Source organism: Oncorhynchus mykiss, chromosome 26, assembly GCF_013265735.2.
Source record: "Oncorhynchus mykiss isolate Arlee chromosome 26, USDA_OmykA_1.1, whole genome shotgun sequence".
Classification (NCBI taxonomy): domain Eukaryota; kingdom Metazoa; phylum Chordata; class Actinopteri; order Salmoniformes; family Salmonidae; genus Oncorhynchus; species Oncorhynchus mykiss.
This window is the reverse complement of record NC_048590.1, coordinates 14,090,809-14,112,122: the sequence shown is the minus strand read 5'-3', so window position 1 is coordinate 14,112,122 and position 21,314 is coordinate 14,090,809. Positions and strand designations below refer to the sequence as shown.

Here is a 21,314-nt window from a genome sequence, read left to right as displayed (position 1 = left end):
CTGAAGAGGAGTAAGGATCGGACCAAGATGCGGCGTGGTAAGTGTTCATGACGAATTTTAATAAGAAAAGCTTGAACACTATGAAATACAAAACAATAAACAATAACATGAAATAAACCAAACCAAAACAGTCCCGTGTGGCACAAACACTGACACAGGAAACAAACACCCACCAACCAACAGTGAAACCCAGGCTACCTAAGTATGATTCTCAATCAGAGACAACTAACGACACCTGCCTCTGATTGAGAACCATACTAGGCCGAAACAGAAACCAAACATAGAAACACAAATCATAGGCTGCCCACCCCAACTCACGCCCTGACCATACTAAATAAAGACAAAACAAAGGAAATAAAGGTCAGAACGTGACATTTACACAAACTTCAGAGTGTTTTCTTTCAAATGGTACCAAGAATATGCCGCTTCTGTGCCAGAGCTACAGGCAGTTAGATTTGGGTATGTCTTCAGGCGGAAATTGAAAAAAGTAGGGGGTAGCTCTAAGAGCTATTAACTCATGCCTCCACACCAGGGTTCTCCAGGTACCTGTTGCTACATTGAATCAGTAGAGGTTCCTCCAAGAACCCTCAACTAACCAAAGGTGCAAATATGAACCACTGACTAGCAATGGTTCCTTGAGGATCTCCAGGGTTCCTCGCGTCACCACTAATTCTAAGAGCGTACAAGCATCCTACTCCACTCTGCAATTTTCCAGAAAACACACAATGCATCGCACATAGTCCTTATGAGGCAATGAGTATAACAAGGTACCGGCAACACCCTGTATGAACTGTTTAAATGAACAACACAACAGCACTTAAAATAGAAAGTGAGCAGTCTAATGAACACATGATGTTGTTTACCATTTAACGCATGATGCATCGCTAATGAGTGGGGCCTTGGATACAGATTTGTTCTCTTTCCGGTTAGAAACCGGCACGCAAAAGGAAAATGACAGTGATTAGTGCATGCGTTTTGAAAACAAAGCAGCCAAATGTGCGGTAAACAAAAAAACGACAACTAAATATAACCACCCTTTCATAGTTGATAGCCATTTAGCTGCGTCTCGGATGCCTCTGACTCTCTGAACTACACATGTAGGAAGAGAGGGATGGAATCCTCCTCACTTACACAGAGATACAGTAAATAACAGAAAAGGGGGTTTGGGGGGACAGTTCTGGGCATGAAAATATTAACCCTTACTGCAAACATGTAGACCTACAGTAGCTCCAGTATACTGTAGATGTGTGTGTAGTTCTAGGGGTCTGGAAGCTGTTCAGTCAGTTCAAAGCCCCTGTGATTGTTCTCAGTCCTATTGTTAGCCCTCCTTACCTCCACGAAAGTACCAGAGGGAGGGGGAAAGAAAGAGAGAAAGAGAGAGGAGGGGTGAGACAGGGTGAGAAGAAAAGTGGAATGACAGAGAGAGAGTGAGAGAGAGTAAAAACGAAAGAGAGAGAAAAAAATGAGTTCGATGAGGAGAGATGCTGAGGAAGTGGAGCAGTAGAGATATTTTGCTGCTACCACTGTGTGAATCATTCATTTTCCTTTAGATTTAATAGTCTCAGTAACAAGTAGCTGGTTGCCCTGTGTGCAAATATGAGCTCTCTGTCAGAGGCCTTTACTGTTCCAAGTACACTGTGTGATAGGGACTCCCTAATAAATGAATAGCACTAAGGCACACGAGCCCACACATGCACACATTCACACACACATTGATAGACATAAACAGACACATACTGTACACGCACACATACATGCACGTATGCACACACACATGCACACACAAACACTTGCATGCATGCAAGCACACACACACACCTCCGCACTTGAACGTCTGAGGGCATCACATTTTCAGGAGCTCAGTAGGAAGTGCTCACACTCCCCTGAATATGTGTGAAGATTGAAGTTCCCTATCAGACAAAGCAGTTGAAAACTACACAGGCAAGGCATCCCAAATGATGCAATATGCATCAAACAGGATATACATTTTTAATCCGAGGAGAAAAAGTCAAAAGTGCTTTTGAGGACTATTCTACTTATTTTTGGCACTGTTCAAATCTCCTCTGTGGAGCTCAAATCATTCTCGAATTTTGCACTGCATTTCTATCTCTCTCTCTCTTTATGTATCCATACGTACAGTATCTCTCTCTCTCTGTGTGTCTGACATGTATCTCTTTCGCTCTCTCTCTATGTATCCCTAAGTAGCTCTCTCTCTCTCTATGTGTCTTATACATTAACTACATGACCAAAATTATGTGGACACCTGCTCGTCGATCATCTCATTCCAAAACCATAGGCGTTAATGTGGAGTTTTTTTTTTTTTTTTTTTAACTAGGCAAGTCAGTTAAGAACAAATTCTTATTTTCAATGACGGCCTAGGAACTGTTCAGGGGATTTGAACTTGCAACCTTTCGGTTACTAGTCCAACTCTCTAACCACTAGGCTACCCTGCCGCCCCTTTGCTGCTATAATAGCTTCCACTCTTCTGGGAAGGCTAGATGTTTGGGACTTGCTTCCATTCAGCCACAAGAGCATTTGTGAAGTCAGGCACTTATATTGGCCGACTAGGCCTTGGTCGCAGTTGCAATTCAAATTCATCACAAAGGTGTTCGATGGGGTTGAGGTCAGTGCTCTGTGCAGGCCAGTCAAGTTCTTGCACACCGATCTCGACAAACCCTTTCTGTATGGACCTCGCTTTGTGCAAGGGGGCATTGTCATGCTGAAACAGGAAATGGCATTCCCCAAACTGTTCCACAAAGTTGGAAGCACGGAATCGCCTAAAATGTAATTGTATGCTGTAGCATTAAGATTCCCCTTCACTAGAACTAAGGGGCCTTGCCCGAACCTTGAAAAACAGCCCCAAACCATTCTTCCTCCTCCATCAAATATTACAGTTGGCACTATGCATTGGAGCAGGTAGCATTCTCCTGGCATCCGCCGAAACACAGATTAGTCCGTCGGACTGCGTGATTCCTCACTCCAGAGAACGCGTTTCCACTGCTCCAGAGTCCAATGGCGGCAAGCTTTACACCACTCCAGCTAACACTTGGCATTGCACATGGTGTTCTTAGGCTTGTGTGCGGCGGTTTGGCCATGGAAACCCATTTCATGAAGCTCTCAACAAACGGTACCTGTGCTGACTTTGCTTCCAGAGGCAGTTAGGAACTCGGTAGTTAGTGTTGCAACCGAGGACAGATGTTTTTTATGCGCTACGGGCCTCAGCACTTGGCGTTCCTGTTCTGTGAGCTTGTGTGGCCTACCACTTTGTGGCTGGGAAGTTATAGCTCCTAGACATTCCAAATTCACTTACAGTTGACCGGGGCAGCTCTAGCAGGGCAGAAATTTGATGAACTGACTTGTTAGAAAGATGGCATCCTATGACGGTGCCACATTGAAAGTCACTGAGCTCTTCAGTAAGGCCATTCTACTGCCAATGTTTGTCTATGGAGAATGCATGGCTGTGTGCTCAATTTTATACACCTGTCAGCAAACGGGGGTGGTTGAAATAGCTAAATCCACTCATTTGAAGGGGTGTCCACATACTTTTGCATATATAGTGTTTTTCTCTTCTATCTCTATCTCTCATTCTCTCAATTTTTCAATTCAATTCAATCCAATTTGCATTATTAGCATGACATAACAATGTACATATTGCCAAAGTGTACTTTGGACATTAAGTGATTTATTTACAATATTAGCATAATAAAAAAAAATAAAAAAATAATAATAATCAAGATTGTCAACGGGACAATAAGTAACAACAATATTCTAGGACAATCATTAACAACAATATTCAAGGGTAAAAATAACCATACAATGGACAAAAACAATAGCATATAGGACATGTGCAGATAGGTCTGTCATACACTGTCCCTCATCTTATTGCAGGCAGCAATTTAAAGCACTGCCAACCTACAGCTCTCTGCGGCTTCCCCCAACAGGACAGGTTTGGGGGAAGCATCAGAGAGGTCTTTGAAACATTGAATAAAGGTTTCAAATAGTTTGCCATGGTGTACTGTTGATTTAGGGTCGGATAGCAGTGCATTTTGCTTTGTTCTTGTGCTTGTGTTTTCCAACATGTAATGTAGTTTTGTTTTGACTGTGTTGTAATTTAGTTTATTTTGATTGATTGGATGTTCTGGTCCTGAGGCTTCAGTGTGTTTAGTAAAACAGGTTTGTGAACTCAGGACCAGCTGGATGAGGGGACTCTTTGCTTTGCTCAGCTCTTGGCATGCAGGGCTTGATAATGATATGAGAGGGGATACGTGTATTTTAGATGTTTCCAAAACTTAATTACTATTTTTGTAGTTTGTATTATTAGTGGATATTGGCCTAAATCTTCCCTGCATGTATTGTTTGTAGTTTTCCTCTGGAATCTTACAGAACTCAATTGGGTGTTTGTCCCATTGGGTAAAATATTGTTTTGCAAGTGGACCTCACTGCAATTGGTTCAATGAGACATTCAATTCATTTTAGCCAGGTATTTCAATTTGAATGATTTATTTAATGGCTTCTGTGTGCTTTCTCAGTTCATTCCCTGCCTCACTGAGTGTCCAGTTGAGCACATTTTTTACACAAGTCATTTGATTTATTAGGATCCCCATTAGCCGACGGCAATGGCGACAGCTAGTCTTACTGGGGTCCGACACATAATGAAAAAGACATTACAGACAGACAATTTACATACATTTAAAAACATTAACACGTAGTGTGTGTGTGTGTGTGTGTGTGCATCTATCAGTTACACATAAATGTCATTACATACACACACCAAGTAGGTCACATGGGGAGAGAAGTTGTGCAGTGAGCAGAGTTGGGAAGTAAACGATTACATGTAATCTGTTACATGTAATGTAATGGATTACAAAAACATGTTAACTGTAATCCGTTACATAACCAGCAAAAATATTGTAATCAGATTACAGATACTTTTGAAAAACTAGATGATTACCTCGAGGACTACTTCTAAATTCAGAAAGGATGTTTGCGTGACACTCCTCTGTTTTCTCAATGTTCAAATTAGCATTGAAAAAAGGCGCAAGTTTAAGTTTGTTCCACCTGAGCGAGTCTGACCACAAGTCAGAGAACACTATGATGATACATCAAATGTGTTTGATGGATCACGGGAAAAGAGAAAGAATAGGCTTTCGTAGGCTACAGTCCAAGCTATGTCTTCCAATGGTGCGACTGCTGTTGGCATTCAAAGATTATCCAACTTGAATAAACGCTTAGAGGTAAGGATGACAGCAGTGGTGTGGTCTACGGCTATACTGATATCACTTATTATTGACATCTACATAGTGCGTTGATGTGAATTGCACTACTGATCTCTCATTTAGGTATTTGCACCTTACGGATTGTAGTTGCTGGGGAGGCTCTCAAAGGTTTCCTAACTGTTATAATTTCTATTTGGCCCTGTTTATCAAAAGGTTTTGGCTCAGGTTATGGATGTGTCACTGCAACTTTAAAGTCCCTAAATTATATCACCTTTGCCCTTGATTCTAAGCAATGTTGTGCTGCTATTTTTATTGACTTGGCCAAAGCTTTTGATACAGTAGACCATTCCATTCTTGTGGGCCGGCTAAGGAGCATTGGCCTGCATGGCTGTCGTCCCAGAAGGAATCCTCTTCTAAAGATGATGCACAAGAAAGCCCGCAAACAGTTTGCTGAAGACAAGCAGACTAACGACATGGATTACTGGAACCATGTCCTGTGGTCTGATAAGACCAATATAAACTTATTTGGTTCAGATGGTGTCAAGCGTGTGTGGCGGTAACCAGGTGAGGAGTACAAAAACAAGTGTGTCTTGCCTACAGTCAAGCATGCTGGTGGGAGTGTCATGGTCTGGGGCTGCGTGAGTGCTGCTGGTACTGGGGAGCTACAGTTCATTGTGGGAACCATGAATGCCAACATGTACTGTGACATACTGAAGCAGAGCATGATCCCCTCCCTTCGGAGACTGGGCCTCAGGGCACTATTTCAACATGATAACGACCCCAAACAGACCTTCAAGACGACCACGACCAAAGGTGATGGACTGGCCAAGCATGTCTCCAGACCTAAACCCTATTGGGCATCTGTGGGGCATCCTCAAACAGAAGTTGGAGGAGTACAAGGTCTCTAACATCCACCAGCTCCGTGATGTTGTCATGGAGGAGTGGAAGAGGACTCCAGTGGCAACCTGTGAAGCTCTGGTGAACTCCATGCCCAAGAGGGTTAAGGCAGTGTTGGAAAATGATGGTGGCCACTCAAAATATTGACACTTTGGGCCTAATTTGGACATTTTCACTTAGGGGTGTACTCACTTTTGTTGCCAGAGGTTTAGACACTACTGGCTGTGTGTTGAGTTATTTTGAGGGGACAGCAAATTTACACTGTTATACAAGCTGTACACTCACTACTTTACATTGTAGCAAAGTGTAATTTCTTCAGTATTGTCACATGAAAAGATACACTCAAATATTTACAAAAATGTGAGGGGTGTACTCACTTTTGTGATATACTGTACTGATATACCTGTTCTGAAAGGCCCCAGAGTCTGCAACACCACTAATCAAGGGGCACCACAAAGACCAAGGAGGTCTCCAAACAGGTCAGGGACAAAGATGTGGAGAAGTACAGATCAGGGTTGGGTTATACAAAAATATCTGAAACTTTGAACATTCCACGGAGCACCATTAAATCCATTATAAAAAAATGGAAAGAATATGGCACCACAACAAACCTGCCAAGAGAGGGCCGCCCACCAAAACTCACGGACCAGGCGAGGAGAGAATTAATCAGAGAGGCAACAAAGAGACCACAGATAACCCTGAAGGAGCTGCAAAACTCCACAGCTGAGATTGGAGTATCTGTTCATAGGACCACTTTAAGCCTTACACTCCACAGAGCTGGGCTTTACAGAAGAGTTAATAACCAGAGTTAAGTGTGTGTCATTTTTACTCTGTGTTACTGTGTTGGGTAAAACACTCAAAACCATGCCCATCATTATCATATTTCCCAGCATGCTCTATTGCAGGTTGATTTTCAGAATTTGTTGTTTCAATATCTGTCTTTTCATTGGTTGATTAATCTTATGTTACATGAAAATAAATAACACATTTTTCTAATCTAATCCAATCTGTTAACAGTTGGACTTTTTCCACTTATTACTGAGATATTTGTTCCAGTTCACATGATTTAGGTCGTCCCATTAGAAAATCTGGCAGTCATTTTGAATGCAGGTTCCAGGTTTTAATTGTTGGATATCCTCACTGGCTGGATTCCAATAGGAATTATGCATCACTTTGCAGCCAGCGTAATGTGACTTGCAGGCCTGATGTGCCCTGTAAACACAGGCTTTCCTAACATCACTGTGTTTGGGTATAACTAGGCCATCAAAAAAAGGCCTTATGATATAAAGAGTTTAATTTTAAAGGCTGATGGAACCATTCATAGAGGGTTCTAGGAAAAACACTTGGAACTCACTCTCCCGGATCCGGGAGAATTGTCATCAACTGAGTCTAATTAGCATAACGCAACGGACAAAAAATATTACTTGAAAATATTAATATTCATGAAATCACAAGTGAAATATATTGAAACACAGCTTAGCCTTTTGTTAATCAGCCTGTCATCTCAGATATTGAAATTATGTTTTACAGCCAAAGCAAGACAAGCATTTGTGTAAGTTTATCGATAGCCTTGCATAGCATTATGCCTAGCTAGCAGCAGGCAGCTTGGTCACGAAAATCAGAAAAGCAATCAAATTAAATCGTTTACCTTTGATGAGCTTCGGATGTTTTCACTCACGAGACTCCCAGTTAGACAGCAAATGTTCATTTTGTCCCATAAAGATAATTTTTATAGCCGAAACACCTCCGTTTGTACTTCACGTTTGGTTGAGAAATCCACCGGAAACTGCGGTCACGACACAACAAAAAATATTCCAAATTAGATCCATAATATCGACAGAAACATGGCAAACGTTTTTATGATCAATCCTCAAGGTGTTTTTCAAATATCTATTCGATAATATATCAACCGGGACAGGTGGCTTCTTAGTAGGAAAGAGAGAAACAATGGCCGCATTTGTCTTTTACACACAAAACACTCAGATCCTCCAGCTGACCACTGACGCAATTTTGTCGTTCAGGCTCATTTTTCAAAATAAGAGCCTGAAACTATGTATTGTGACATTAGACACATTAGGGAAGCCATAGAAAAAGGAATCTGGTTGATACTGTATCTCATTCACTGCTCAATAGTAACGCATAGGAACGCAGGGCTTTCTAAATAAGAGTCCCTTCCTGATTGGATTTTTCTCAGGCTTTCGCCTGCAATATCAGTTCTGTTATACTCACAGACAATATTTTTACAGTTTTGGAAACTTTAGAGTGTTTTCTATCCTAAGCTGTCAATTATATGCACATTCTAGCATCTTGTCCTGATAAAATAGCCCGTTTACTTTGGGAACGTTATTTTTCCAAAAATGAAAATAGTGCCCCCTAGTTTCAACAGGTTTTTAAAGATAAAAGGGTTGTTGGTATAGCACTTCATATACATTTCTAGGAAGAATCTTTAGTATGAAAAGGTTATTTGTAGAATTCTTCATAGATGGTTTTATGAGGAACCTTTGGAGGGTAATGGGTTCTAGGCATAATCCTTCATGGGTTCTACATAGAACCATTTACAGGGAGAACTATGGAGAACCCTGCATAGAAGGGTTCTAGGTAAAACCTTCTGCAAAGGGTTCTACCTACCACCAAAAAGGGTTCCCCTATGGGGACAAACCGAATAACCCTGTATGGTTGTATATAGCACCTTTTTTTAAGAGTGTAAGTAGAGTGTAAGTCTCTCTGTGTCCCTACATATACTGTATCTCACCTTCTCTCTCTCTCTCCCTCTCTCTCTGTGACTCTCAAGGTGACTCTCAAGGTGACTCTCAAGAGGAAATGAAACATTAAGAGAGATTTTCAATTCACAGCAGCTAAAAACAGCCGAGATCCCTTGGCTTCTCACAGAGCACATGTGACAAGTGATGTTCCCCATCTCACCTTGTCCCCTTTCAACAAGTTTACTGCCTGCCATTTCTCTCTCTTCTCTCTCTGTTTCTCTATTTCTCTCTCTTTTTCCCTCTCTGTCTCTCTCTCTCTCTCTCTGAGAGATTGGGTATAAATATAGAGGGGAATAGAGAGATGAGGAGGGGTTAGAAAGAGAGAGACGAGGTGGGGATAGAGCAGGGAAAAGAGAGGAAGAAAGAGAAGGGGAATATAGTGGGAGAGAGATTGTGAAAGATGCAGTACAAAATCGGATAATTATTTTCCACAAATGATGGGATTGGGAGAGAGAGGGTAGAGTGAAAGAAAACCACTACATCCATCTTTCACAAGCCTGGTTACACGCTACATACATTTTAGAGAAAGATAATAGTAACACATTTTACAGGAACCTTCAAAGTATACCCTATAGTAAATAAGACAGTCTAGTCAAGAACAACCACTAATATGTCCAATTTAAAGTAGCTTACCGTCTCAGATAAAGACAACACTACATACATTGTCTATTATGGACGGTAGGTGGCCTAGCATTTAAGAATGTTGGGCCAGTAACTGATAGGTTGCTGGTTTGAATCCCAGAGCCGACTTCGTGAAAAATCTGCCGATGTCTTGAGCAAGGCACTTAACCTTAATTGCTCTTGTAATTCCCTCTGGATAAGTGTCTGCTAAATGTAAATATCCTTGCTACTTGTTACAGCAGGCTAACAGAAAAATACATATCAAATTGTAATACTACATTCTAGAGCTATATCACTACACCTCTCTATCTCATACTAAATGTGTGTATTACAAACTGCAGGACCCTAACCTATATTCTTTTTGCAGATTAAATAACCAGACCTCCCGACCTCTCCCACACAGAGTTGGGTTAGACTACAGCCCTAAAAGCACTAAATAAGCACTAAATAAACTTCAGTTAGTGATAAACACGGCTGCTAGAATCTCGACTAGAACCCAAAAATTTGATCATATCACTCCAGTTCTCTGGCTTCCTGTTAAGGCTATGGCTGATTTAAAGGTTTTACTTCTAATCTACAGTATCAGTCAAAAGTTTGGACACACCTACTCATTCATCGTTTTTTCTTTATTTGTACTATTTTCTACATTGTAGTGAACACATAAGAACTATGAAATAACACATACTGTATGGAATCAAAAAAAGTGTTAAACAAATCAAAATATATTTTAGATTTTAGATTCTTCAAAGTAGCCACCCTTTGTGGGAGAGATCTTCGTGGGCTATACTCAGCCTTGTCTCAGGGTAGTAAGTTGGTGGTCTGTTGATATCACGGCGCCACAGTGTCCCCCGACCCCCCCACTCTCAGCCTCCAGTATCTATGCTACTCCAGTTTCAACTGTTCTGCCTGCGACAATGGAACGTGCTACCTTGTTCTGGACCTGCTGTTTTTGACTCTCCTTCTGTCTCTCTCACTCTCTCTCTCCCTCTCTCTCTCTCTCTCTCTCTCTCTACCGCACCTGCTGTCCCGACCTCTGAAAGCTTGAAAAGCCAACTGACTCCTGAGGTTCTGACCTGCACCGTCTACAACCCCTGTCATTATTATTTGACCCTGCTGAACATCTTGAAGAACAATCTGGCCTTAATAGCCATATACTCTTGTAATCTCCACCCAACACAGCCAGAACAGGACTGGCCACCCCTCAGAGCCCGGTTCCTCTCTTCCTACAGTAGGTTGCCGCCTTTCTTTTGAGTTTTTCCTAGCCACTGTGCTTCTACATCGGCATTGCTTGCTGTTTGGGGTTTTGTTTTAGGGTGGGTTTCTGTATAAGCACTTTGTGACATCTGCTGATATAAAAAGGGCTTTATAAATACATTTGATTTGATTGAGTATAGTGTATACTGTTACAAATTAATGATAGCTAAACTTTTCTCATCAAAACAATTCTAGTAGCCAGAAATGGCTCTGAACTACCAAGGCTTTCGAGGAGGCTTTGCAAAGAGAAGTCTGGAATTACAGATTGTGGAGAGCGAGAGATGTTCAGATACCAAACAACATCTCATGATAAGTAGAATATCTTGTTTTTGTCTTTTAACTGATGTGTTAATGTATGTAGGCTTCTCAGAGTTAAGAGAGCATCTGGCAGGTAGTGTGTGTGTGTGTGTGTTGTTGAACATATTTGTATGTGTTTTTGTTGTTGAGATATTAGGTGTGTGTGTGTTGTTGAGTGTGTGAGAGCCTCCCCGATTCCCTCTCTAATTAGAACAGAAGCAATAGAGCAGACACAGAGCAGGCGAAGGAGTGGAAGAGAGATGGCAGCACTCCTTTCACTCATCCTCTCATCTCTGGAATCCTCTACTCCACAGCATCCCCCAATTAAAGAGTCAAACAGCATCGGTGAACACATTGTCTGCTTCCCAAATGTCACCCTATGGGCCCAAGTCAAAAGTAGTGCACTAAATAGGGAATAGGGTGTCATTTGGGCTCAGCCGTCTATACCCCCCTCTCAACACTCTGATAGGCTTGACAGTGGATTAAAACCGACATCAAATATGTTTATGTAAATCATGCATTCACTGAAAGAATGGTGTGGCATGTTCTCAACAGAAAACGTTCCAATACTGTCTGAGACAAACAAACCAACATCCACCTAAGCTGGATCAATGAGTAAGCCAGCTAACTGTCCTACATATTCTGAAATAACTGCATCCTTTCAATAAATATTAGCATTACAATTGACATGCTAAAAACCAATATACATATGTAGATGTCCTAATCAACCAGATAATCAAGAGTTACTAGTGGCTGTTTTATCAAAGTTAGCTGGATAACTTAATAATTATCCTTTCTGGAACATCCCACAGCGGTGTAACTAGAAAACAAATCAATCATGCATTCGGTTTAAAGAATGCTCAAATATCATAGAGCATACTGTATCAAGACAGTATGATCATATTAGGGCATACTGCAATAAGACAAAACTGAAAAATTTGATCTGAGGCGTTGAAAAAATGGGTGGGTTTTATTATGAAAGCTAAAATATAACTACAACCCACTTGCTCAGCTGACAGAACAAATTATAAGGAAAGGTGTATCCCAACAGTGATACACCGCTTTTACTCCAATCACATTTAATAAAATCACTTTTGCGAGCAACTGTGGACAATATAGGCAACATTTTCCCTAGCAAAGACACCTGTGCTGTGAGCTAATTGCACAGTAAGTGTTTTTTTCTCATTTACCTTCAGCCTCATTCTGAATGTCGCAAAATCCTTGTATATCTGCACAAACCTCAACGATATACAAATTGGCTTAATTATTTATTTACTAACTAACTAAATAATCACACAGAATTACATAAACACACAAACAGAATAACTTACACATTGATTACTACATAATGCAATGAAAAGTCCCTAGTGGACTAAACCTGATATGACATCTTGGTAGACAATGGAAAGGGATGGGGACAGATAAAGAGCTGGAGAGACAGAATGGATTTACTACATAAGGTTGAGTGAGAACTATGCTCATGGAAATGCTAATATTTTGCACATGAACGGCCGCTCATTCGAAAGAGTTGCAATGTACATATTTACCTGTGCATGTCTTTGCTGTCTATCCATTGAAAACTCTCAATCCGTCTGGTGAGTAATTCAACAGGAAGTCTCTGGTTTGTCCACCAGAGATCAAAGTATTTTGTAGTTGTGGCTCTGCTATAATGAACACGTTAGACGTACCAATGGTCATTTGATAGGGAAATGTTCTTTAGAATGGATATTTCAGAGTACCACCCGGTGGTTCTCGGTCGAGGTTACTAAAGTGCTTAAACAGCTGCAGACTGAATGTTCCTGTGTAGTCTTCATCTTCTTCACAGAAAGTTTCAGAGTTTCTAACCATTTTGTACCTTTCAGTTCACTCCGTTTGTGTACTGGTCTTGTCGAGTCTAACGATTCGTGAAGTCCGGTTCACACCATCTGCCTGCATGGTCTTGTAGAGTTTTTCTTCTTCTCTGTTGAAAGTTTCAGAGTTTCTAGCCATTCTTTACCTTTCTGCTCATGTTGTCCTTCATATGAAAAACAATTCTCAGATTTAGAAGGCTAACATCACATTAAATCTTCTCACAAATAGTTATTTTTTATATTTAATCATATAAGTTCCCCAGCATTCGGGTGTGACCCTGACAACTGGGAAATATATTCATTCAGAGATGCAGTTATGTTGTTATACTGTCCTCCATGAGATCCCAAAACACAACTGATCTGACATAATTGTTCTTTAAGTACCCACGGACCATTCCAACTGTTTGGATTACAGAAATATTGTTTCAGTCCGCACTTTTGGATGATGGAGTTTTGTCGGGAAGAATGTCTTTGTTCTCCATATATTCTCTCCCTCAATACTCCAATGTATGACGATCATAAAACTGTGGAGAGAGAGGGGGGGGCGGGGGACCTGACACCTTTGATCCTCACCCAAAAGGGCAAGTCATGACACTATGTACATGACATAATCAGGTAACCGTTGTTAGTTAAGATGTTTGATTTAATGATCAAGCCCTATTGACTGCATTTGAATAATAACATTAATAATAGTGTGTAATAAATAATATGTAACATAAGGCTCAAATCTCTTGTTTGAGTCCCAAATGGCACCTTATTCCCTACATAGTACAATAATTTTGACCAGAGCTCTATGGGTCTTGGTCAAAAGTAAGGCACTACATAGGGAATAGGGTGCCATTTGGGACACAACCATGCTGTCATGATATTGACACTAAGTGTTATTCAATTATTACATAATTAACCGGCATATTATGCATGATGTTAAAATAGATGATGTTAAGTATTGCTGTAGAAGTCATCTACGTACCTTGTACCTACCTTGTAACACAAATTTACCCTGCAACGCTAATTAACCCTGTAACACTGGATCTTAATATCAGACGCAAGTATAGACATTACTATATTCTGCATTTCAGCAGAAAAAAAGATGACAGATAAAATAGAGAATCAAATAGCTTGATGGTCCATCATATGAGCTATCGTAAAACAAATCTTTGCGCTATTTCATGTGGAAAATGACTAGTCTTAAGGGTTAAGATGAGGTGTTACAGGGTTAATTAGTGTTGCAGGGTACATTTTTGTTACAAGGTTAAGATGTAGACGACTTGATCAAGCTTAGACACACACACACACACACACACACACATTGTTTTTCTCCACTAAAATACATGTTTGAGGCTCTTGGCTTTTGTATTGAAACAGATGTAACTGATGTACCCGATGAATGCATTTCACTACATCAAACAGCAGTATCAAACCTATTCCATTCTACCTGCATGACCAATTAGCGCTTACCTGTGGAATAGAAAATCACTTTCCCTTCTTTCCTGCCTCCCTTCCTTCACTCTCCTTTTCAGGTACACAGCACAGAGAGAGGTTTACTCTGAGCAATAAAAACACAGAGTTTTTGTTGTTGATTTCCCTAAATTATGAATGATAACAGAGCTTCTCTCACAGCTTTGATCGTGTAAACACACGATAAATCGATGGGCACTTGCTTTAGTGAATGCACTGGGAGGCTGGATGCAGACTGCAAAGAACCCATTTCTCCTGCCAATAGTCAACCAATTAGTCTACTCCCTACACTCAGTAAGATATTGGAGGGTATTGTGAGTAGACAAATGTGGGAGTACATGGAAAAGAATGATCTGATTACAGCCAATCAGCATGCTTATCGCAAAAACCATTCCACTACCACTATATTGGTTGATATGACTGACCAGTGGCTCAATGCTATGGATAATGGCAAGTTTGTGGGTGCAGCATTTGATTTAGTGGATCCTGAAATTATTTTAACAAAATTAATGGATTATGGTTTTAAGGAGTTAACATTGAATTGGGTACAGTCATATCTAACTGACAGGAAACAGTCCACCTATATCAACGGTTCATTTTCTTCCCCTCGTGATAAACGGTGGAATACCACAGGGCAGCCTCCTTGGGCCACTTCTTTATTTAATATATACCAACGATCTTCCCTATGCCTTAGCTGAAACTCAAGCTACTATATTTGCAGATGATTCTACAATTTATGCAGCAAGACAATCGGTTCAACAGGTACAGCAAGCTCTACAAGGAAATTTGGAGAATATCAGGGAGTGGGTTTGCTAAAACAAACTTGTTTTAAACACCAAGAAAACCAAAGTTATGTTGGTCTGTTCCACTAGGAAATGGACAAAACAGCATGTGATACATTTAAGTATGGGAGGAGTACAAATTCAAGAAGTGGCAGAAACCAAACTATTGGGAGTGTAGCTAGACAACTGTTTATAATGTTCGTCTAAAATAAGTAATCTATGTAAAAAAAAAAAAAAAGAAATATTAAAACAGCATGCATAATCAGAAGGATAGCTAAATATTTACCAGGAAAAATTATTCAGCAAATAACAAAAGCATTAACTGAGGGTCAGGTGGACTACTGTTCTGTGGTCTGGGGAAATGCATCATCAAGTAAAGTTAGCAGGCTGCAGAATGCACAGAACAAAGCAGCAAGGATTGTTTTAAGGTGGAGATGTGGGTCTTCTGTTGCAGTCATGCGCAATGTTCTTGGTTGGTCATCAATCGACAAGATAATTCAAAAAAACTTGCTTTTTAATTTCATAATATACATAATTTAAAACGGCCAAGTGCACCTCAGATTGCAGCCCAAATAAATGATACATAGAGTTCAAGTAACAGACACATCTCAACATCAACTCTTCAGAGGAGCCTGCGTGAATAAGGCCTTCATGGTTTAATTGCTTCGTAGAAACCGTTACAAAAGGACACCAATAAGAAGAAGACACATGCTTGTGCCAAGAAACATGAGCAATGGACATTAGACCGGTGGAAATCTGTCCTTTGGTTTGATGAGTCAAAATTTGCGATGTTTGGTTCCAGCCACTGTGTCTTTGTCAGAGAAGGTGAACAAATGACTTCCGCATGTTTGGTGCCATCTGTGAAGCATGGAGGAGGAGGAGGTGTGATGGTGTGGATGTGCTTTGCTGGTGACACTGTCAGTGATTTACATAGAATTCAAGGCACACTTAGCCAGCATGGCTTCCACAGCATTTTGCAGCAACACGCCATCCCGTCTAGTTTGTGCTTAGTAGGACTATTGTTTTTTTTTCAACAGAACAATGAACCAAAACACACATCCAGGCTGTGTAAGGGCTATTTGACCAAGGAGAGGGATGGAGTGCAGTATCAGATGACCTGGCCTCCACAATCATCCGAACTTAACCCAATTGAGATGTTTTGGGATGAGTTGGACTGCAGAGTGAAGGAAAAGCAGCCAACAAGTGCTCGGCATATGTGGGAACTCCTTCAAGACTGTTGAAATTATGCTTTTCAGCGAAAGCAATCCAAGCGTTTGTGTAAATTTATCGATAGCATAGCATAACATGATGTACACTCAGCATCAGGAAGCTTGGTCACGAAAATCAGAAAAGCAATCAAAATAATAGTTTACCTTTGATGAGCTTTGGATGTTTTCACTCATGAGACTCCCAGTTACACAACAAATGTTCCGTTTGATCCATAAAGATTATTTTTATATCCAAAATACTTCCGTTTCTTTGTCGCGCTATGTTCAGAAATCCAGAGGAAAGAGCGGTCATGACAACGCAGACAGAAATTCCAAATAGGTTCCATAATATCCACAGAAACATGTCAAACTTTTTTATAATCAATCCTCAGGTGTTTTTATATCAACCGCAAACGTCTTTCACAGTAGGAGAGGGAAAAGCAATACCTATCCAAATTCTGTTGCGCGAGCAAAACTCATGTGACCACTTGACGCGATGTCATCGTTCTGGCTCATTTTTCTAAATAAAAGCCTGAAACAATGTCTTGAAGACCTTGAGGAAGCGATAGGAAAAGGAATCTGGTTCATATCCCTTTAAATCCAGCAAAGGGAGGCTAATGGAACATGGAGTTTTCAAAATAGAAGCCACTTCGTGTTTTCATTTTCCTCAGGGTTTCACCTGCAATAGCAGTTCTGTTATACTCACAGATAATATTTTGACAGTTTTGGAAACTTTAGAGTGTTTTCTACCCAATAATAATAATAATAATAATATGCATATATTAGCAACTGGGACGGAGGAGCTGGCCATTTACAATGGGCACCTTTTCATCCAAGCTACTCAATACTGCCCCTGCAGCCATAAGAAGTTAACCGTAATTGCTCCTGTAAGTCGATCTGGATAAGAGCTTCTGCTAAATGACTAAAATCTAAATGTGATCTGCTTTTGACATACAGAGCTGTTTGCTGGCCCAGGGAGGTTTTGGGAAAACTCCAGGCCAATCGATCATCCCCAAGTAGTCCACTTGGACCAGGGAAAATATTGTAATAATGCTATTTTAAATATAGGCTATATAATTGATTAGAAAACTAATGGATTCCTGAAGCCGTTGGTGAAGTATTTTTTATATATATTTTTTTATCATGCATGACGCACACATACAGTATAGCATATAGATAATCTGTCGGGCAGAAAGAGTGCACAGCTCTCAAACAGCTGGTTGTTGAGTCAGATCTTATTTTTGTTTGGGCCAATAGCTTTGTTAGCACTGGCAGTAGCTTTGTCTGCACTGGCCTGTTGTGCCACTGTCAGTTAAGAACAAATTCATATTTACAATGATGGCCTACACCAGCCAAACCTGGATAATGCTGGGCCAATTGTACACCGCCCTAAGGGACTCCAAACCACCGCCGGTTGTGATACAGCCAACTTAACTAAGAATTACATTTGACGATACAATTTCCCCCTACCCTCCTTGGCAAGAGTCTTTTGTCCTGCCAATATCCCATAATGGTGCTGAATAACATGACCGTGATCTTGGAGCTGGGGGGAAGTGCAAATAAAAAGTAGATTAAATAAACATCTGCATTTTGAATGTCTTTTATCATGTTATTTTATTAATGAAGCATAAAGATGTTGATGAATAACTGTTAAGGCCAAATTGGTGGATTTTCACACCTACAGCAGCCGGGCTATGAAGAGTAGCTTGTCAATTCATAAACCATGTGCCATGGAATGTCTTCCCAAACTATTTTGCAATCTATATGGCTCTCCGACATTTTGCGGTTGCATGTGGTCTTGAGTTAGAAACTTAACACTTTATAGTACCTAAGCATCGAATACATTACAAATTGGGGGATTTTCACACCTATAGTAGCCAGGCTGTAAAGAGTCGATTGTCCTGCCAAAACAAAACATTGTTTGCATGATGGGCTACACCTGCTACAGTATAACAGTACTACAGTGAAAAACAAGAGTTTGAAAACCTGTTTATTATTTATTGTAAACACAATGTCACAAGTAAATTGTATCTACCTTTCCAATTACTTTTAGAGTTTACAAATGTGTGCTTATCATGTAATTTTTAGTAAGTAAAATGCTACAGTCCAGTTACAGCTTGTTTTGATCAAGTAGAAACAAAAATAGATGTACATTTTTTGGGGGTGTGTGTGCAACACAGAGGAAAAGCAATGATCACACTATTGTTCAGGAGGAATGGAAAATGTAATGTCAATTCATAAACCATGTGCCATCAAAAATCTCTTCCCAACTATTTTGCAATCTATATGGCTCTTCGGCCAATAATTCCATTTAGAGGATTGGAGGATTCTAAATGGTTTGTTCAAAAAAATAACAATATTTTGGAGATGATTTTGTTGTCAAATAACCGAAAGTGAGCGATTGTAATCTGAATAAAGGCCAAAATAATATTTATAAATCCCCCAAAATATATTTATATTTTAAGAGGGAGAGAAACCAAAAGCCTAACGTGCCTATTTTTTGGACAAGGACATCCCGGCCGGCCAAACCCTCCCCTAATCCGATGACGCTGTGTCAATTGTGCATCGCCTCATGGGTCTCCCAGTCGCAGCCGGCACAGCTATCGAACCAGCATCTATAGCAACGCAGTTTGTCCTGCAATGCAGTGTCTTAGACCATTGCGCCACTTGGGCGGACCGACCCACAAAGTTTTTAATGCTGATCATTTGCCTTGCAAAGTATCAAAATACAGAGCGGTGTTGGCAAGAGTCTATTGTCCTGCTAATAGCCCATAATGGCGCTGTACAATGTGACCAGTCGGGATTAGGCTAAAGTGCTAAAGTACTACAGTAATAGCAAAATAATCCTAACATTTCCACACCCTAACTGTAGCCTAACCAATACCCAAACGGAGATTCAGTGAAAATAAAAATCTTATTGATTTATCAAGGCCAGTCCCCATGCTTGTCTCAGAGCAGCACTGTCTTTACCTCTAAATGCTGTTTTTCCCCCCTTCCCACTTGCCTCTTCAATTAATTTTGAAATAATATTTTCCAGTCAGCAAAAATGTGTTTACCTTCATTAGCCTACTTTGTTCCAATGTTTCTGTCATTCAGTGATATTTATTACCATAATACATCTTTATGGATCCATATGGAAAATGACATGTGCAAGAGACGGTGGTAATATTTTCCCTTTAATAGATTATAATACATGGTGTCCAGGTCAGGATAACCAAAACATTTCTTTATTAAACACTATCAGATAGAATGTTGGTACTTTTTAGCAGACACTTGCTTATATTCAGTCAACACATATATCTTTAGAATATCCTGGAATATAACTGAACATTTGAATTTCTCTTAGAATAAAACCTTAGCATAACAACAGTTTTAGTAAGTAATACTGTTGAGAAGTAACAATAAAATAAGTATATTTTTCCGTGTGTGCGAGTGCAGGACAGAGGAATAGCAATTCTTACATTACTGTCCTAAATTCAATCAACTTCTTCATCCTCATCATTCAGTTCATTGAAATAAAATTTTGAAGTCGTGCACAATTATCAATTTCTATTTGGTTTATGTCGCACATTCATTGTCAGTTAGAGACACATTAGCGCCTTGGGACCCAAAAGCATAATCAGTGCTCTAACTCTCCCTTGCGCTGGTCTGGAGCAATGAAGCAATGACGCAAGGTATCATACTAAACCTCTAATCTCAAAACTTTGGTTGAGCAACCACTCTGGACAAATGTGTGAAATACTTGATAATGTGTGTGATATTAACAGAGAGGTACAGTATATTTTCTGGATGATTTAAATATTGACTGGCTTTTGTCATGCTGCCCACTCAAAAAAAGCTTCAAACTGTAACCAGTGCCTGCAGCCTGGTTCAGGTTATCAGTCAATCTACCAGGGTAGTAACAAACACCACAGGAATGAAATCATCAACATGTATTGATCACATCTTTACTGATGCAGTATCCAAATCCATCGGATGTAGTCATCACTTTATAGTAGCCATATCTAGGAAAACCAAAGTTTCAAAGTTTGGGCCTACTATAGTGTATAAGAGGTCCTACAAGAGGTTGTGTAGTGAATCTTGTGTTGATTATGTAAATAATATTACATTTTGCTGGTCTGTGGTGTGTAATGAGGAGCAACAAGACGCTGCACTTGACACATTTATAAAATTGCTTATTCCACGTACTAATAAGCATGCACCCATTAAGAAAATAACTGAAAACGTTTGAATCCCCTTGGATTGATGAGGAATTTTAAAAAGTGTATGGTTGAGAGGGATGAGGCAAAAGGTATGGCAAATAAGTCTGGCAGCACAACCGATTGTCAAACGTACTGCAAATTGAGAAACCATGTGACTAAACTAAATAAAAATAATCTTTAATATGAAACACAAATCAATTATATAAAGATTGATAGTAATAAGCTTTAGAGCACCTTAAATTACATTTTTGTCAAAAAGGCAAACTCGGCTCTATCTTTAGATCAGATGGCTCATTCATCAAAAACCCACTGATATTGACAACTACTTTAATGTTAATTTTTCATTGGCAAGATTAGCAATGTCAGGCATGACTTGCCAGCAACAAACGCTGACACTACATATCCAAGTATATCTGAAAAATTATGAAAGACAAGCATTGTACTTTTGAATTCTGAAAATAAGTGTAGAACAGGTACATTTTTTGTTGTTGTCTATCAATGACATGGTACCGGGGTTTGAAAAACTGGATGTTACAAACCCTTAGTAAACTGTTGAAAAAAATGGTGTTTGAGCAGATTCAATGCTATTTTACAGTAAACAAATTGACGACAGAAGTACATGTTACAAGCAGGGAACTTACACAAATGACTGACTGTTTTGTTAGACTTCAATGTGGCTTTTGACATTATAGATCAGTCTGCTGATGGAAAAACAAATGTGTTATGGATTTACACCCCCTGTAATATTATGAATTAAGAGTTACATG

At 39.9% G+C, this 21,314-nt stretch overlaps 1 protein-coding gene across 1 annotated transcript in view; it reads right to left on the bottom strand.

Annotated features, from left to right (window-relative positions):
• LOC110506270 (protein kinase C-binding protein NELL1) overlaps nt 1–21,314 on the bottom strand; it is a 407,912-nt gene that overhangs the window by 171,009 nt on the left and 215,589 nt on the right. The gene's annotated exons all lie outside the window — the stretch shown is intronic.